At 39.9% G+C, this 12,035-nt stretch overlaps 1 long non-coding RNA gene and 1 pseudogene across 2 annotated transcripts in view; one reads left to right on the forward strand and one right to left on the reverse strand.

Moving 5' to 3' along the window:
- Positions 1-11,938, reverse strand: part of LOC132359576 (uncharacterized) — a 100,321-nt gene extending 88,383 nt beyond the window's left edge. For both annotated transcript variants that reach the window (XR_009500879.1, XR_009500878.1), the window contains exon 1: positions 11,785-11,938. This is a non-coding gene — a long non-coding RNA (uncharacterized LOC132359576). The remainder of the gene's footprint in view (positions 1-11,784) is intronic.
- LOC132359574 (elongation factor 1-alpha 1-like) lies at positions 7,601-8,943 on the forward strand (annotated as a pseudogene).
- Positions 11,939-12,035: the final 97 nt, after the last annotated feature.

The raw sequence follows: 12,035 nt of genomic DNA on the forward strand, positions 1-12,035 counted from the left end.
AGAAAATTCTTCTCAGACAAAAATGAACTCTATTTTCTACATCTTGAGTAACAAACATAAAATCTCCATGAGGCATTCTACTTTTCAAAATCTAGATTATGTTAAATAACTCCTACATTTAAGAAGAGAGAAAAGCCTGTCAGACAAAGCGGGGCTTTTTTCTTACATAGAACACTGAGTTGACAGCAAACACCTCCAGAACTCTGAAAACCTGACAAGTAAAATCAACACATATCATTAGGAAATAAAAAGTAAAAATCAGAAGAGAGAGCTTGACCATTGCTCAACAATGGAATTAATATATCTGAGATATTAGAAACTGAAAGATTGAAACTTAGAGGAATAAAGAGAATTGGAAAGGCAAGCTCTGCTCAGGGAAGACACTACATAGGGAGCATTAGTCTCTTATAAGATTGGTTACTTTAACCAGCCTTGGACACAATCAAATATCTAGACCTTCCAAGCGAGGAAGCTTTTAACATCATTGGACAACATCCTACAAAGCCTATCTGAGCAGCAATCAGCTTTTGGTAACGCCCACTATTCCTTCCTGACCCCTTCAAACTGCAACAGATATGTTGGAAGTTAGGCTCAGTACATTTAGTCATCCAAACTGTTTTGAAAATGTTAGAGCAAAAAGATGAGAAGAAAATCATATGTTGTGCTATGAAAATCAAGAGAAGAGAGTTTTAGAAAAAAGGGGGATCAACAGTGTCAAATACCACAGAGAAGCTAAGACAGGGAGGGCTGAGAAAAACCCACTGTGCCTCGTGACTAGGAAGCCAGGACTGCCTTTCAGTGACCAGTTTGAATGACAGGGACAGAGGCTGAAGGAGCAGCAGGAGTCAAGAGAGCAGAACTAGGAGTGACTGTGCATTGAGAATGGAGTTTCATTCTTAAACCTGTTAGCACAAGTTCCTGTGCCTGACGCACAGTGAGGCCAAACAAACAGAAACATCAAAGCTTGGAGCAGAGAAAGGTTTATTGTAAGGCCATGCAAGGAGAAGAGTGGCTCATGCCCAAAAAAACCCCCAAGCTCCCAAAAGGGTTTCGGCAAAGCATTTTTAAAAGCCAGGTGAGGGAGGGCAGTTGCAGGGTGCAATTTCAGGGTATGTGATCAGCTCATGCACAATTCTCTGATTGGCTGACGGTGAGGGAACAGGGCAGTGTCACAGGGGTTAACATTATTAGTCCTTAGGCTCCAGGATGCCTGGGGCTGTGTGCTAAAGGTCATCAAGTAGTTAACATCTTCCATTTGGTGGGGGGGTGGGTTTCACATCTGTAAAACAACTCAGGAAATGTGCATCAAATACTGTTATCTAGGTACTTCAGAGACAAGCTAAACACTGGATATGGGGGAAGGGCCTGTCTGGCGAAGGTCCCATAGGCTCCTGCTCCATTATGAACCTGCAACAATAAAAGGGTTAGAAAAATAGGCTAAGAGTTACATCAAGGTCAAACAATGGTTTTTGGTGTGTGTGTGTGTGTGTGTGTGTGTGTGTGTGTGTGTGTGTTCCAGCACAGAGAAAAAAGATTATGTCTACAGGCCAAGGAGAGAAGAGGAAATTAAAGGTGCTTAAGCTAGACAAAAAGAAGATATTTAAGGGAGAAATCTTTGATTCTAGCTGTTATAGCACCCACAAAGACAAAGAGGGAGAAAACAAAGAGGATTGAGAACACAAGGACAGTTCAAACTTAAAAAGAGGAAGTTCAGTTCTTCTAAGATGGGGAGAAAGAAACAGAGTTATTTTGGAATGGATTAAAAGGCTCACCTCACATGGTTCTTTTCTCTGTTAGGAAAGTAGGAGGTAAGGGCCCCTGTCAAAAGAGAAGAAGGTATAGGTACTGAGGGGCAACCAGAGGGAACCAAAGGAGAGAAAAGGCTTAGAACAACTGTGAGCAGTAAACTACACACATAACAGACACCTGACACAAAGTAGGCACACAGTGAATGTTTGAATGAGTTGTCAGGAACAAGACAAGGATGTCCACTCTCGCCACTCTTATTCAACATAGTTTTGGAAGTCCTAGCCACAGCAATCAGAGAAGAAAAAGAAATAAAAGGAATACAAATTGGAAAAGAAGAAGTAAAAAGGTCACGGTTTGCCAATGACACGATACTATATGTATAAAATCCTAAAGATGCCACCAGAAAACTACTAGAACTAATCAATGAATTTGGTAAGGTTGCAGGATACAAAATTAAGGCACAGAAATCTCTGGCATTCCTACACACCAACAACGAAAAATCAGAAAGAGAAATTAAGGAAACACTCCCATTTACCATTGCAACAAAAAGAATAAAATACCTAGGAATAAACCACCGAAGGAGCCAAAAGACTTGTACTTAGGAAACTATAAAACACTGATGAAAGAAATCAAAGATGACATAAACAGATGGACAAATATACCATGTTCTTGGATTGGAAGAATCAATATTGTAAAAATGACTATACTACCTAAAGCAATCTACAGATTCATTGCAATACCTATCAAACTACCAATGGCATTCTTCACAGAATTAGAACAAAAAATCTTACAATTCGTATGGAAACACAAAAGACCCCAAATATCCAAAGCAATCTTGAGAAAGAAAAACAGAGTTGGAGGAATCAGGCTCCCTCACTTCAAACTATACTACAAAGCTACAGTAATCAAGACAGTATGGTACTGGCACAAAAACAGAACTATAGATCAATGGTACAGGATAGAATGCCCAGAGATAAACCCACACACATATGGACACTTAATTTACGACAAAGGAGGCAAGAACATACAACAGAGAAAAGACAGCCCCTCCAATAAGTGGTGTTGGGAAAACTGGACAGCTACATGTAAAAGAATGAAATTAGAACACTACCTAACACCATACACAAAAATAAACTCCAAATGGGGACTTCCCTGGTGGCGCAGTGGTTAAGAATCCGCCTGCCAATGCAGGGGACACGGGTTCGATCCCTGGTCCAGGAAGATCCCACATGCTGTGGAGCAACTAAGCCTGTGGGCCACAAATACTGAGCCTGTGCTCTAGAGCCCATGAACCACAACTACTGAGCCTACGTGCTGCAACTACTGAAGCCCGCGCGCCTAGAGCCCATGCTCCACAACAAGAGAAGCCACAGCAATAAGAAGCCCACGCACCACAACGAAGTGTAGCCCCTGCTCACCACAACTAGAGAAAGCCCGCACACGGCAACGAAGACCCAATGCAGCCAAAAATTAATTAATTAATTAATTAATTAAAAAATAATAATAATTAAAAAAATAAACTCCAAATGGATTAAAGACTTAAATGTAAGACCAGACACTATAAAACTTTTAGAGGAAAACATAGGAAAAACCCTCTTTGACATAAACCACAGCAAGATCTTTTTTGACCCACCTCCTAGAGTAACAGAAATAAAAACAAAAATAAACAAATGGGACTTAATTAAATGCTTTTGCACAGCAAAGGACACCAAAAACAAGACAAAAAGACAACCCTCAGGGCTTCCCTGGTGGCACAGTGGTTGAGAATCTGCCTGCTAATGCAGGGGACACGGGTTCGAGCCCTGGTCTGGGAAGATCCCACATGCCACAGAGCAACTGGGCTCGTGAGCCACAATTACCGAGCCTGCGCGTCTGGAGCCTGTTCTCCACAACAAGAGAGGCCACGATAGTGTAAGGCCCGCGCACCATGATGAAGAGTGGCCCCCGCTTGCCGCAACTAGAGAAAGCCCTCACACAGAAACGAAGACCCAACACAGCCAAAAATAAATAAATAAATAAATAACTGATTGAAGGACTTTATTTAAAAAAAAAAAAAAAAAGGACAACCCTCAGAATGGGAGAAAATATTTGCAAATGAAACAACAGACAAAGGATTAATCTCCAAAATATACAAACAGCTCATGGAGCTCAATATCAAAAAAACAAACAATCCAGTTAAAAAATGGGCGGAAGACCTAAATAGACATTTCACCAAGGAAGACATATAGATGGACAAGAGGTACATGAAAAGATGCTCAACATCACTATTAGAGAAATGCAAATCAAAACTACAATGAGGTATCACCTCATGCTGGTCAGAATGGCCATTATCAAAAAAACTAAAAACAATAAATGCTGGAAAGGGTGTGGTGAAAAGGGAACCCTCCTACACTGTTGGTGGGAATGTAAATTGATACAACCACTATGGAAAACAGTATGGAGGTTCCTTAAAAAACTAAAAATAGAACTACCATATGACCCAGCAATCCCACTACTGGGCATATACCCTGAGAAAACCATAATTCAAAAAGAGACATGCACCACAGTGTTCATTGCAGCTCTATTTACAATAGCCAGGACATGGAACCAACCTAAATGTCCATCGACAGATGAATGGATAATGAAGATATGGCACATATATACAATGGAATATTACTCAGCCATAAAAAGAAACAAAATTGAGTTATTTGTAGTGAGGTGGATGGACCTAGAGTCTGTCATACAGAGTGAAGTAAGTCAGAAAGAGAAAAACAAATACCGTATGCTAATACATATATATGGAATCTAAAAAAAAATTGTACTGATGAACCCAGTTGCAGGGCAGGAATAAAGAGGTAGACATAGAGAATGGACTTGATGACATGGGGTGGGAGGTCAAAGCTGCAGCGAAGTGAGAGTAGCATGGACATATATACACTACCAAATGTAAAATAGTTGGCTGGTGGGAAGCAGCAGCATAGGATAGGGAGGATGGTAGGGAGGCTGAAAAGGGAGGGGATATAGGGACATGTGTATGCATATGGCTGATTCGATTTGTTGTGCAACAGAAACTAACACGGTATTGTGAAGCAATTATACTCCAATAAAGACTTATTACAAAAAAAATTTCTCATAATTTTTATTATGTTCTGCAGTACCACTATAGTATTGTTAGCAGACTGGCAAAACCAAAAGATAAAAGAGGAAAGGTAAGTCACTGCCTTCAATGTGACCTGCGGGCTTTCCCCAAAGGTCTTGGGGAAAAAAAGTAAGAGCTCCAGGGTTCCTAGGCTTTGATTTGTCACACTAGCCCCAATATTGGGATAGACTTGGAAACACAGGTTGGGTAAGAAGTTAACTGTACCAAAAAAAAAAAAAAAAAATCTTGGTATGAGCTTCATTTATCAATGCTTTATCATAAAATCATCATTATATGTTCAAGTTTGTGATTTTTTTTAAAAATTTTGCTACTTTTTCTTTGTGAGTATATGTGAGACCATGGTCAACCATCTGCTCTTGGCTTCCCACACCGCTCACTCAGAGAATTCAAGTAGTCTTACAGTTTCCATCATCACATCAGTGCTGACAATGACAAATGTTTTCAGTTTCCCATCTCTCCCACAAACTCCAGCATCATTTTTCCATCTAGGTACAAGATATTTCTACATGAATATCCCACTGTCATTGCAAATTCAGATATCCAAAACTAAACCCAACACCTTCCCCAAATCCAGTTCCACTACTGTAAAAATCAGAGTCTAGTCAAGAGACAGAAACTACAGCAGTTATTTGAACAGAGAGAACTGAATATAAAAAATTAAGTTAGGTCTTAATTCAAAATAGAAACAGACTCACAAACGTAGAAAACAAACTTATGATTACCAAAGGGGAAAGGAGGGAGAGGGATAAATTAGGAGTTTGAGATTAACACATATGCACAACAATATACAAAATAGATAACCAACAAGGACCTACTGTATAGCACAGGGAACTATATTCAATATCTTGTAATAACTTAGAATGAATCTGAAAAAGAATATATATATATACACATACATATATATAACTGAATTACTTTGCTGTCTACCTGAAACTAACACAACACTGTAAATCAACTATATTTCAATTTAAAAAAAGAAAAAAATAATTTAGGTATCATTGTTATTTCACCTGTTCTCCCACCATTAGCCACCATATATCTTTCTATTCTACTCACACTTGCCCCATTTTTTGTTTCTCATATTTTCAATAATATACCAATCACATTTTTAAATAGTGCTATAGGTGAATCGTGTCTCCCCAAAATTTATATGTTGAAATTCTAACCCCCAATATTTCAGAATGTAACTGTATTTGGAGACAAGGTCTTCAAAGAGGCAATTAAGTAAAAATGAGGTCTTTAGGATGGGCCTTAATCCAAAGTGACCATTGTCTTTATAAGTAGAGGAAATTTGGACCCAAAGGGAGACACCAGAAACATGTGCAGACAAAAGGACAACCATGTAAAGACAGAGGGAAGGTTGCCATCTGCAAGCCAAGGAGAAAGGCCTCAGAAGAAACCAAATCTGCTGATACCTTGATCTTGGACTTCTAGCCTCTCAAATTATGAGAAAATTAATTTCTGTTGTTTAAGTGCCTAGTATATTGTTACGGCAGCCCCAGTAAGCTAATACAGATAGTATCTAGGAATATAAACAAAATATATAATCATTGCTAGAAGTGTTAAAACTATAGAAAAATGTAAAGATGGAAATAAAAATCACCCAGAATTACATCACCTTGAGATTATCCTCATATAAAATGTTTGGTGTATTTTCTTTCAGGCTTTTTTCCTAAGACATGCATTTTTTTTTTCACAAAATTAACAGCATAATGTACTTATAGTTTTGCATTCTGCTTCTTTTACATAATTATATACATATATTACTAAATCATAAATATTTTGCCAACTTATCATTAAAAATATGCTTTGAAATGAACACATACTCTATTGAATGAATGTAGCCTGAGCCATTTGTATTTCCCTATTGGTTAAAATGTAGATTGTTTCCAATTTTTGTCATTTTAAATAACACTGTAATGATCATCTTTGAATATTGGTATTTTTTATTATTTTCTTAGGAGAAACTCTTAAACAAAATAGAGATTGTTTCCAGTTTTTACCAATTTATATAGCACTGTAATGAACATCTATGAATATAACTCTGGTTAATTTCTTAGGATAAAGTCTTTGTAAAGGAATTACAGGGTTAACTCCATTGCAGACCAGTCTTCATACTATCCTCCACAGGCCTGTTGTTTTACTCCCTCTGCCTGGAAGCACCAGCCAAAATCTCATCCACTCTCCTCTTTCATGAATTTTCTGTGACTGTTGTGGCCCCTATTAATTTTGCACTCACAGTTAATATGTATTTTGTTACCTAACACTTCATTATATACTCTCTTTAAAACACTTTAAACGGGAACTTCCCTGGTGGCGCAGTGGTTAAGAATCCACCTGCCAATGCAGGGGACACAGGTTCAAGCCCTGGTCTGGGAAGATCCCACATGCCACAGAGCAACAAAGCCCATGTGCCACAGCTACCGAGCCCACATCCCACAACTACTGAAGCCCGCGCGCCTAGAGCCTGTGCTCTGCAACGCGAGAAGCCACCACAATGAGAAGCCCTTGCACCGCAATGAGGAGTAGCCCCCACTCGCTGCAACTAGAGAAAGCCTGAGTGCAGCAATGAAGACCCAACACAGACAAAAATAATAAATTTTTAAAAACATTGTTGCCATTGGACACGTAGATTCAGGCAAGTCTACCACTACTGGCCATCTCATCTACAAATGTGGTGGAATCGACAAAGGAACCATCAAAAATCTTGAGAGAGAGGCTGCTGAGATGGAAAAGGGCTCCTTCAGGTATGTCCGGGTCTTGGATAAACTGAAAGCTGAACGTGAGCGTAGTATCACCACTGATATCTCCCTGTGGAAATTCAAGACCAACAGTACTATGTGACCATCACTGATGCCCCAGCACACAAAGACTTCATCAAAAACATGATTGCAGACACATCTCAGTCTGACTGTGCTGTCCTGATCGATGCTGCTGGTATTGGTGAATTTGAAGCAGGCATCTCCAAGCATGGGCAGATCTGTGAGCATGCCCTTCTGGCCTACCTTCTGGGTGTGAAATAACTAATTGTTGGTGTTAACAAAATGGATTCTATGGAACCACCCTACAGCCAGAGGAGATACAAGGAAATCGTTAAGAAAGCCAGCGCCTACGTTAAGAAAATTGGCTACAACCCCGACACAGTAGCATTTGTGCCAATTTCTAGTTGGAATGATGACAACATGCTGGAGCCAAAGGCTAACATGCCTTGGTTCAAGGGATGGAAACTCACCTGTAAAGATGGCAACAACAGAGGAACCATGCTGCTTGAAGCTCTGGACTGCATCCTGCTACCAACTCGTCCAACTGACAAGCCCTGCGTCTGCCCCTCCAAGACATCTATATAAAATTGGTGGTATTGGTACTGTCCCTGTGGGTCGAATGAAGACTGGTGTTCTCAAACCTGCCATGGTGGTCACCTTTGCTCCAGTCAATGTTACAACTGAAGTAAAGTCTGTTGAAGTGCATCATGAAGCTTTGAGTGAATCCCTTCCTGGAGACAATGTGAGTTTCAATGTCAAGAACATGTCTGTCAAAGATGTTCATCATGGCAATGCGGCTGGGGACAGCAAAAATGACCCACCAATGGAAGCAGCTGGCTTCACAGCTCAGGTGATTATCTTGAACCAACCAGGCCAAATTAGTGCTGGATACGCACCTGTGCTGGATTGTCACACCATTCACATTGTTTGCAAGTTTGCTGAGCTAAAGGAGAAGATTGATGGTCATTCTGGGAAAAAGCTGGAAGTTGGCCCCAAATTCTTGAAATCAGGTGATGCTGCCATCATTTATATGGTTCCTGGTAAGCCAATGTGTGTTGAGAACCTCTCTGACTATCCTCCTCTGGGCGATTTTGCTGTTCATGACATGAGACAGACGGTTACTGTGGGTGTCATCAAAGCAGTGGACAAGAAGGCAGCTAGAGCTGGCGAGGTCACCAAGTCTTCCCAGAAAGCTCAGAGGCTAAATGAATATTATCCCCAATACCTGCCACTCCAGTCTTAATCAGTGGTGGAAGAACAGTCTCAGAACTGTTTGTCTCAATTGGCCATTTAAGATTTTTTTTTTCATTTAAGTTTAATAGTAAAAGACTTGTTAATGGTACAGCAGAAATTAACACAACATTGTAAAGCAATTATACTCCAATAAAAAAAAAAAGACTGCTTAATGATAACATGCATCATAAAACCTTCAGAAGAAAAGGAGAATGTTTTGTGGACCATTTGTTTTGTGTAGGGCAGTTTTAAGTTATTAGGTTTTAAAATCAGTACTTTTTTTCCCCTTTTGAACAATTTTTTAAATTTTTTATTTTAATATTTATTTATTTATTTAGGCTGTGCTGGGATGCGGGATCTTCGTTGCGGCATGTTTAGTTGAAGCATGTGGGATGTTTAGTTGCGGCATGCTAAATTTTTATTTTATATTGGAGTATAGTTGATTAACAATGTTTTGTTAGTTTCAGGTGTACAGCAAAGTGATTCAGTTATACATATACAGGTATCTATTCTTTTTCAAATTCTTTTCCCACTTAGGTTATTACAGAACACTGAGCAGTGTTTCCTGTGCTATACAGTAGGTCCTTGTTGGTTATCTATTTTAAATATAGCAGTGTGTATGAAAATCAGTACTTTTTAATGGAAACAACTTGACCAAAAATCTGTCACATAATTTTGAGTTCCATTAAAACAAAGCTTATGGGGCTTCCCTAGTGGCACAGTGGTTAAGAATCCACCTGCCAACGCAGGGGACACGGGTTCAAGCCCTGGCCCGGGAAGATCCCACATGCCACGGAGCAACTAAGCCCGTGCACCACAACTACTGAGCCTGCGCTCTAGAGCCCGCCTGCCACAACTACTGAGCCCACGTGCCACAACTACTGAAGCCCACGTGCCTAGAGCCCGTGCTCTGCAACAAGAGAAGCCACCGCAATGAGAAGCCCGCCCACCGCAATGAAGAGTAGCCCCCGCACACAGCAATGAAGACCCAACAGCCAAAAATAAAAATAAATAATAAAATTTAAAAAAAAAAAGCTTAATGAGGGGGAAAAAGTGCAAAAGATAGGAGGCTTGTTCCCTGCCTCTAGAAATGTACAATCTAAAAGGGAAAATAGGACCAATTCCCATGAAAAGGCAATAAAAACATACAGAAATATCAGAAATAAGTGCAAACTAATATAAGCAGACATCGGTTAGCTTTAGTGGTAAGGAGATGCGCTTTTCCCAGGCACAAAAACCTATTCACATAACATTAAAATTTATTTCAGTTATCTACTGCCAGACAACAAAGTACTCCAAAATTCAGTGGCTTAAAACCACAATCATTTTACTTGCTTGTATTTTGCAACTTGGGCAGAGCTGAGCAGAGAAAACAGCCTATCTCTGCTCCACATAGAGTCACCCAAAGTAACTACAGTAGAGGCTGAAGAAACCACTTCCACGATGGCCTTCTTCACATGGCTGGAGAGTTGGTGTTGACTGTTGGCTGGGAGCTCAACAGAAGCTGTTAGCCAAGGCCTCAGTGCTCCTCCGTGTGGTTAGGTTGGGCTTTTCACAGCATGGAAGTCTGAGAAGTCAAACTTCCAACACAGTGGCATCTCCCTGAATGCAAAAGTAGAAGCTATTGTCTTCTTAAGGCATAGGCCTAAAATGAATTCTATGGATTAAAGCAAGTCATAGGCCAGCCCAGATTCAAGAGGAGGTAACTATCAGGGGTGCAAAACTGAGAGGAATGATTCATTTGGGGCCACCAAAGTAACAGTCTACCATATGATAGGTTGTTTGGTTTTGGTTTTTGGTTTTTTTGCCAAGTGTTCTGTAGCTGTATATTTGTCATTACTTCTAACTGTATTGATTTTTCAAAGTAATCTTTAAAAAGCTTGTTCACAATGGTGTCCAACATATGTGATTAATAGGTCATACCCCTAATTACTACTAAATCTGTATTATATTTCTTTGCCTTCTGTTTTTACCATTCCTGTCAGCTACATTTATAACCAGCCCAAACTAGCAGTGACCGAAATCATTTCAGGCTATTGTATCTTTCGCAAACTATATTTTGCTATTTCAAAAGCATTCTGTAGTTTGAGAGTCTTCGTAGGGGTTCAAATATACTCAACTCCCACCTTTCTTACTTTTTTTCTTTGGAGGAGGGGAACTTCACCTCATGTATCTCTAGAAATGCTATCAGTTTCAAGAACCCAAGCAACAGAGACCTACGAGTCTAGACAAAAAAGACCTTCAATTATCTTACACAACAAAATCTGGAGATAGGTGTTTCCAAGTCTGCTGCAGCAGCTCAGTGACATCATCAAGTATTCAGGGGTTTTCTCTCTTTCCATACAACCATCTTCAGCACGTTAGCTTTTTTTTTTTTAACTTTTTATTTTATATTGGAGTATAGTTGATTAACAATATTGTTAGTTTCAGGTGTACAGCAAAGTGATTCAATTATACATATACATTATACATGTATCTATTCTTTTTCAAATTCTTTTCCTATTTAGGCTGTTACATAATACTGAGAATTCCCTGTGCTATACAAGTAGGTCTTTGTTGGTTATCCATTTTAAATATAGCAGTGCGTACATGTCAATCTCAAACTCCCTAACGATCCACCTTTCATCTTTAAAGATTTGTCCCCTCAATGTCACAAGATGCTCCTCAACCAATCCCTAAGGAAAGGGAAGGGGAAAGATGGAGCCTCCTCTTGAAGCTTTGTCTTTTTATCTGGAAGGAAAATATTTCCTAGAAGCTGCCTTCCCTCAATTTCTGTCAAACTCCAGACCACTCTCAAATTTCACTGGTTCTGCGATTACAGTATCATCTAGCAACAAGAATCGAACATCACTGGCCAGGACAACCCCACACCAAGGACAGCCAAGATCGTCTAGAGGGTACCTTGTAGTTTAACAAATCGCAGGAGAATCGCGGATTTTAAGGACAAAGAAAACTTCCCAGGTTTATGCAGCCACTAACGAAAGCCGGTGGTAATTTGGCTCTGAACTTCAATCTCCCGAAAACACTCTCTGCGCGATCTTGTTAATGTGGCCCTTTGCAGCTTCTTACCCACTTCAAATATGGCCGTCAAGCTCCAGTCTCCTTTACCTCCTGAGCGTGGCGACAGCTCTGGCTTCATGCCCATTTCCAAA

This window comes from Balaenoptera ricei, chromosome 2, assembly GCF_028023285.1.
Source record: "Balaenoptera ricei isolate mBalRic1 chromosome 2, mBalRic1.hap2, whole genome shotgun sequence".
NCBI lineage: Eukaryota > Metazoa > Chordata > Mammalia > Artiodactyla > Balaenopteridae > Balaenoptera > Balaenoptera ricei.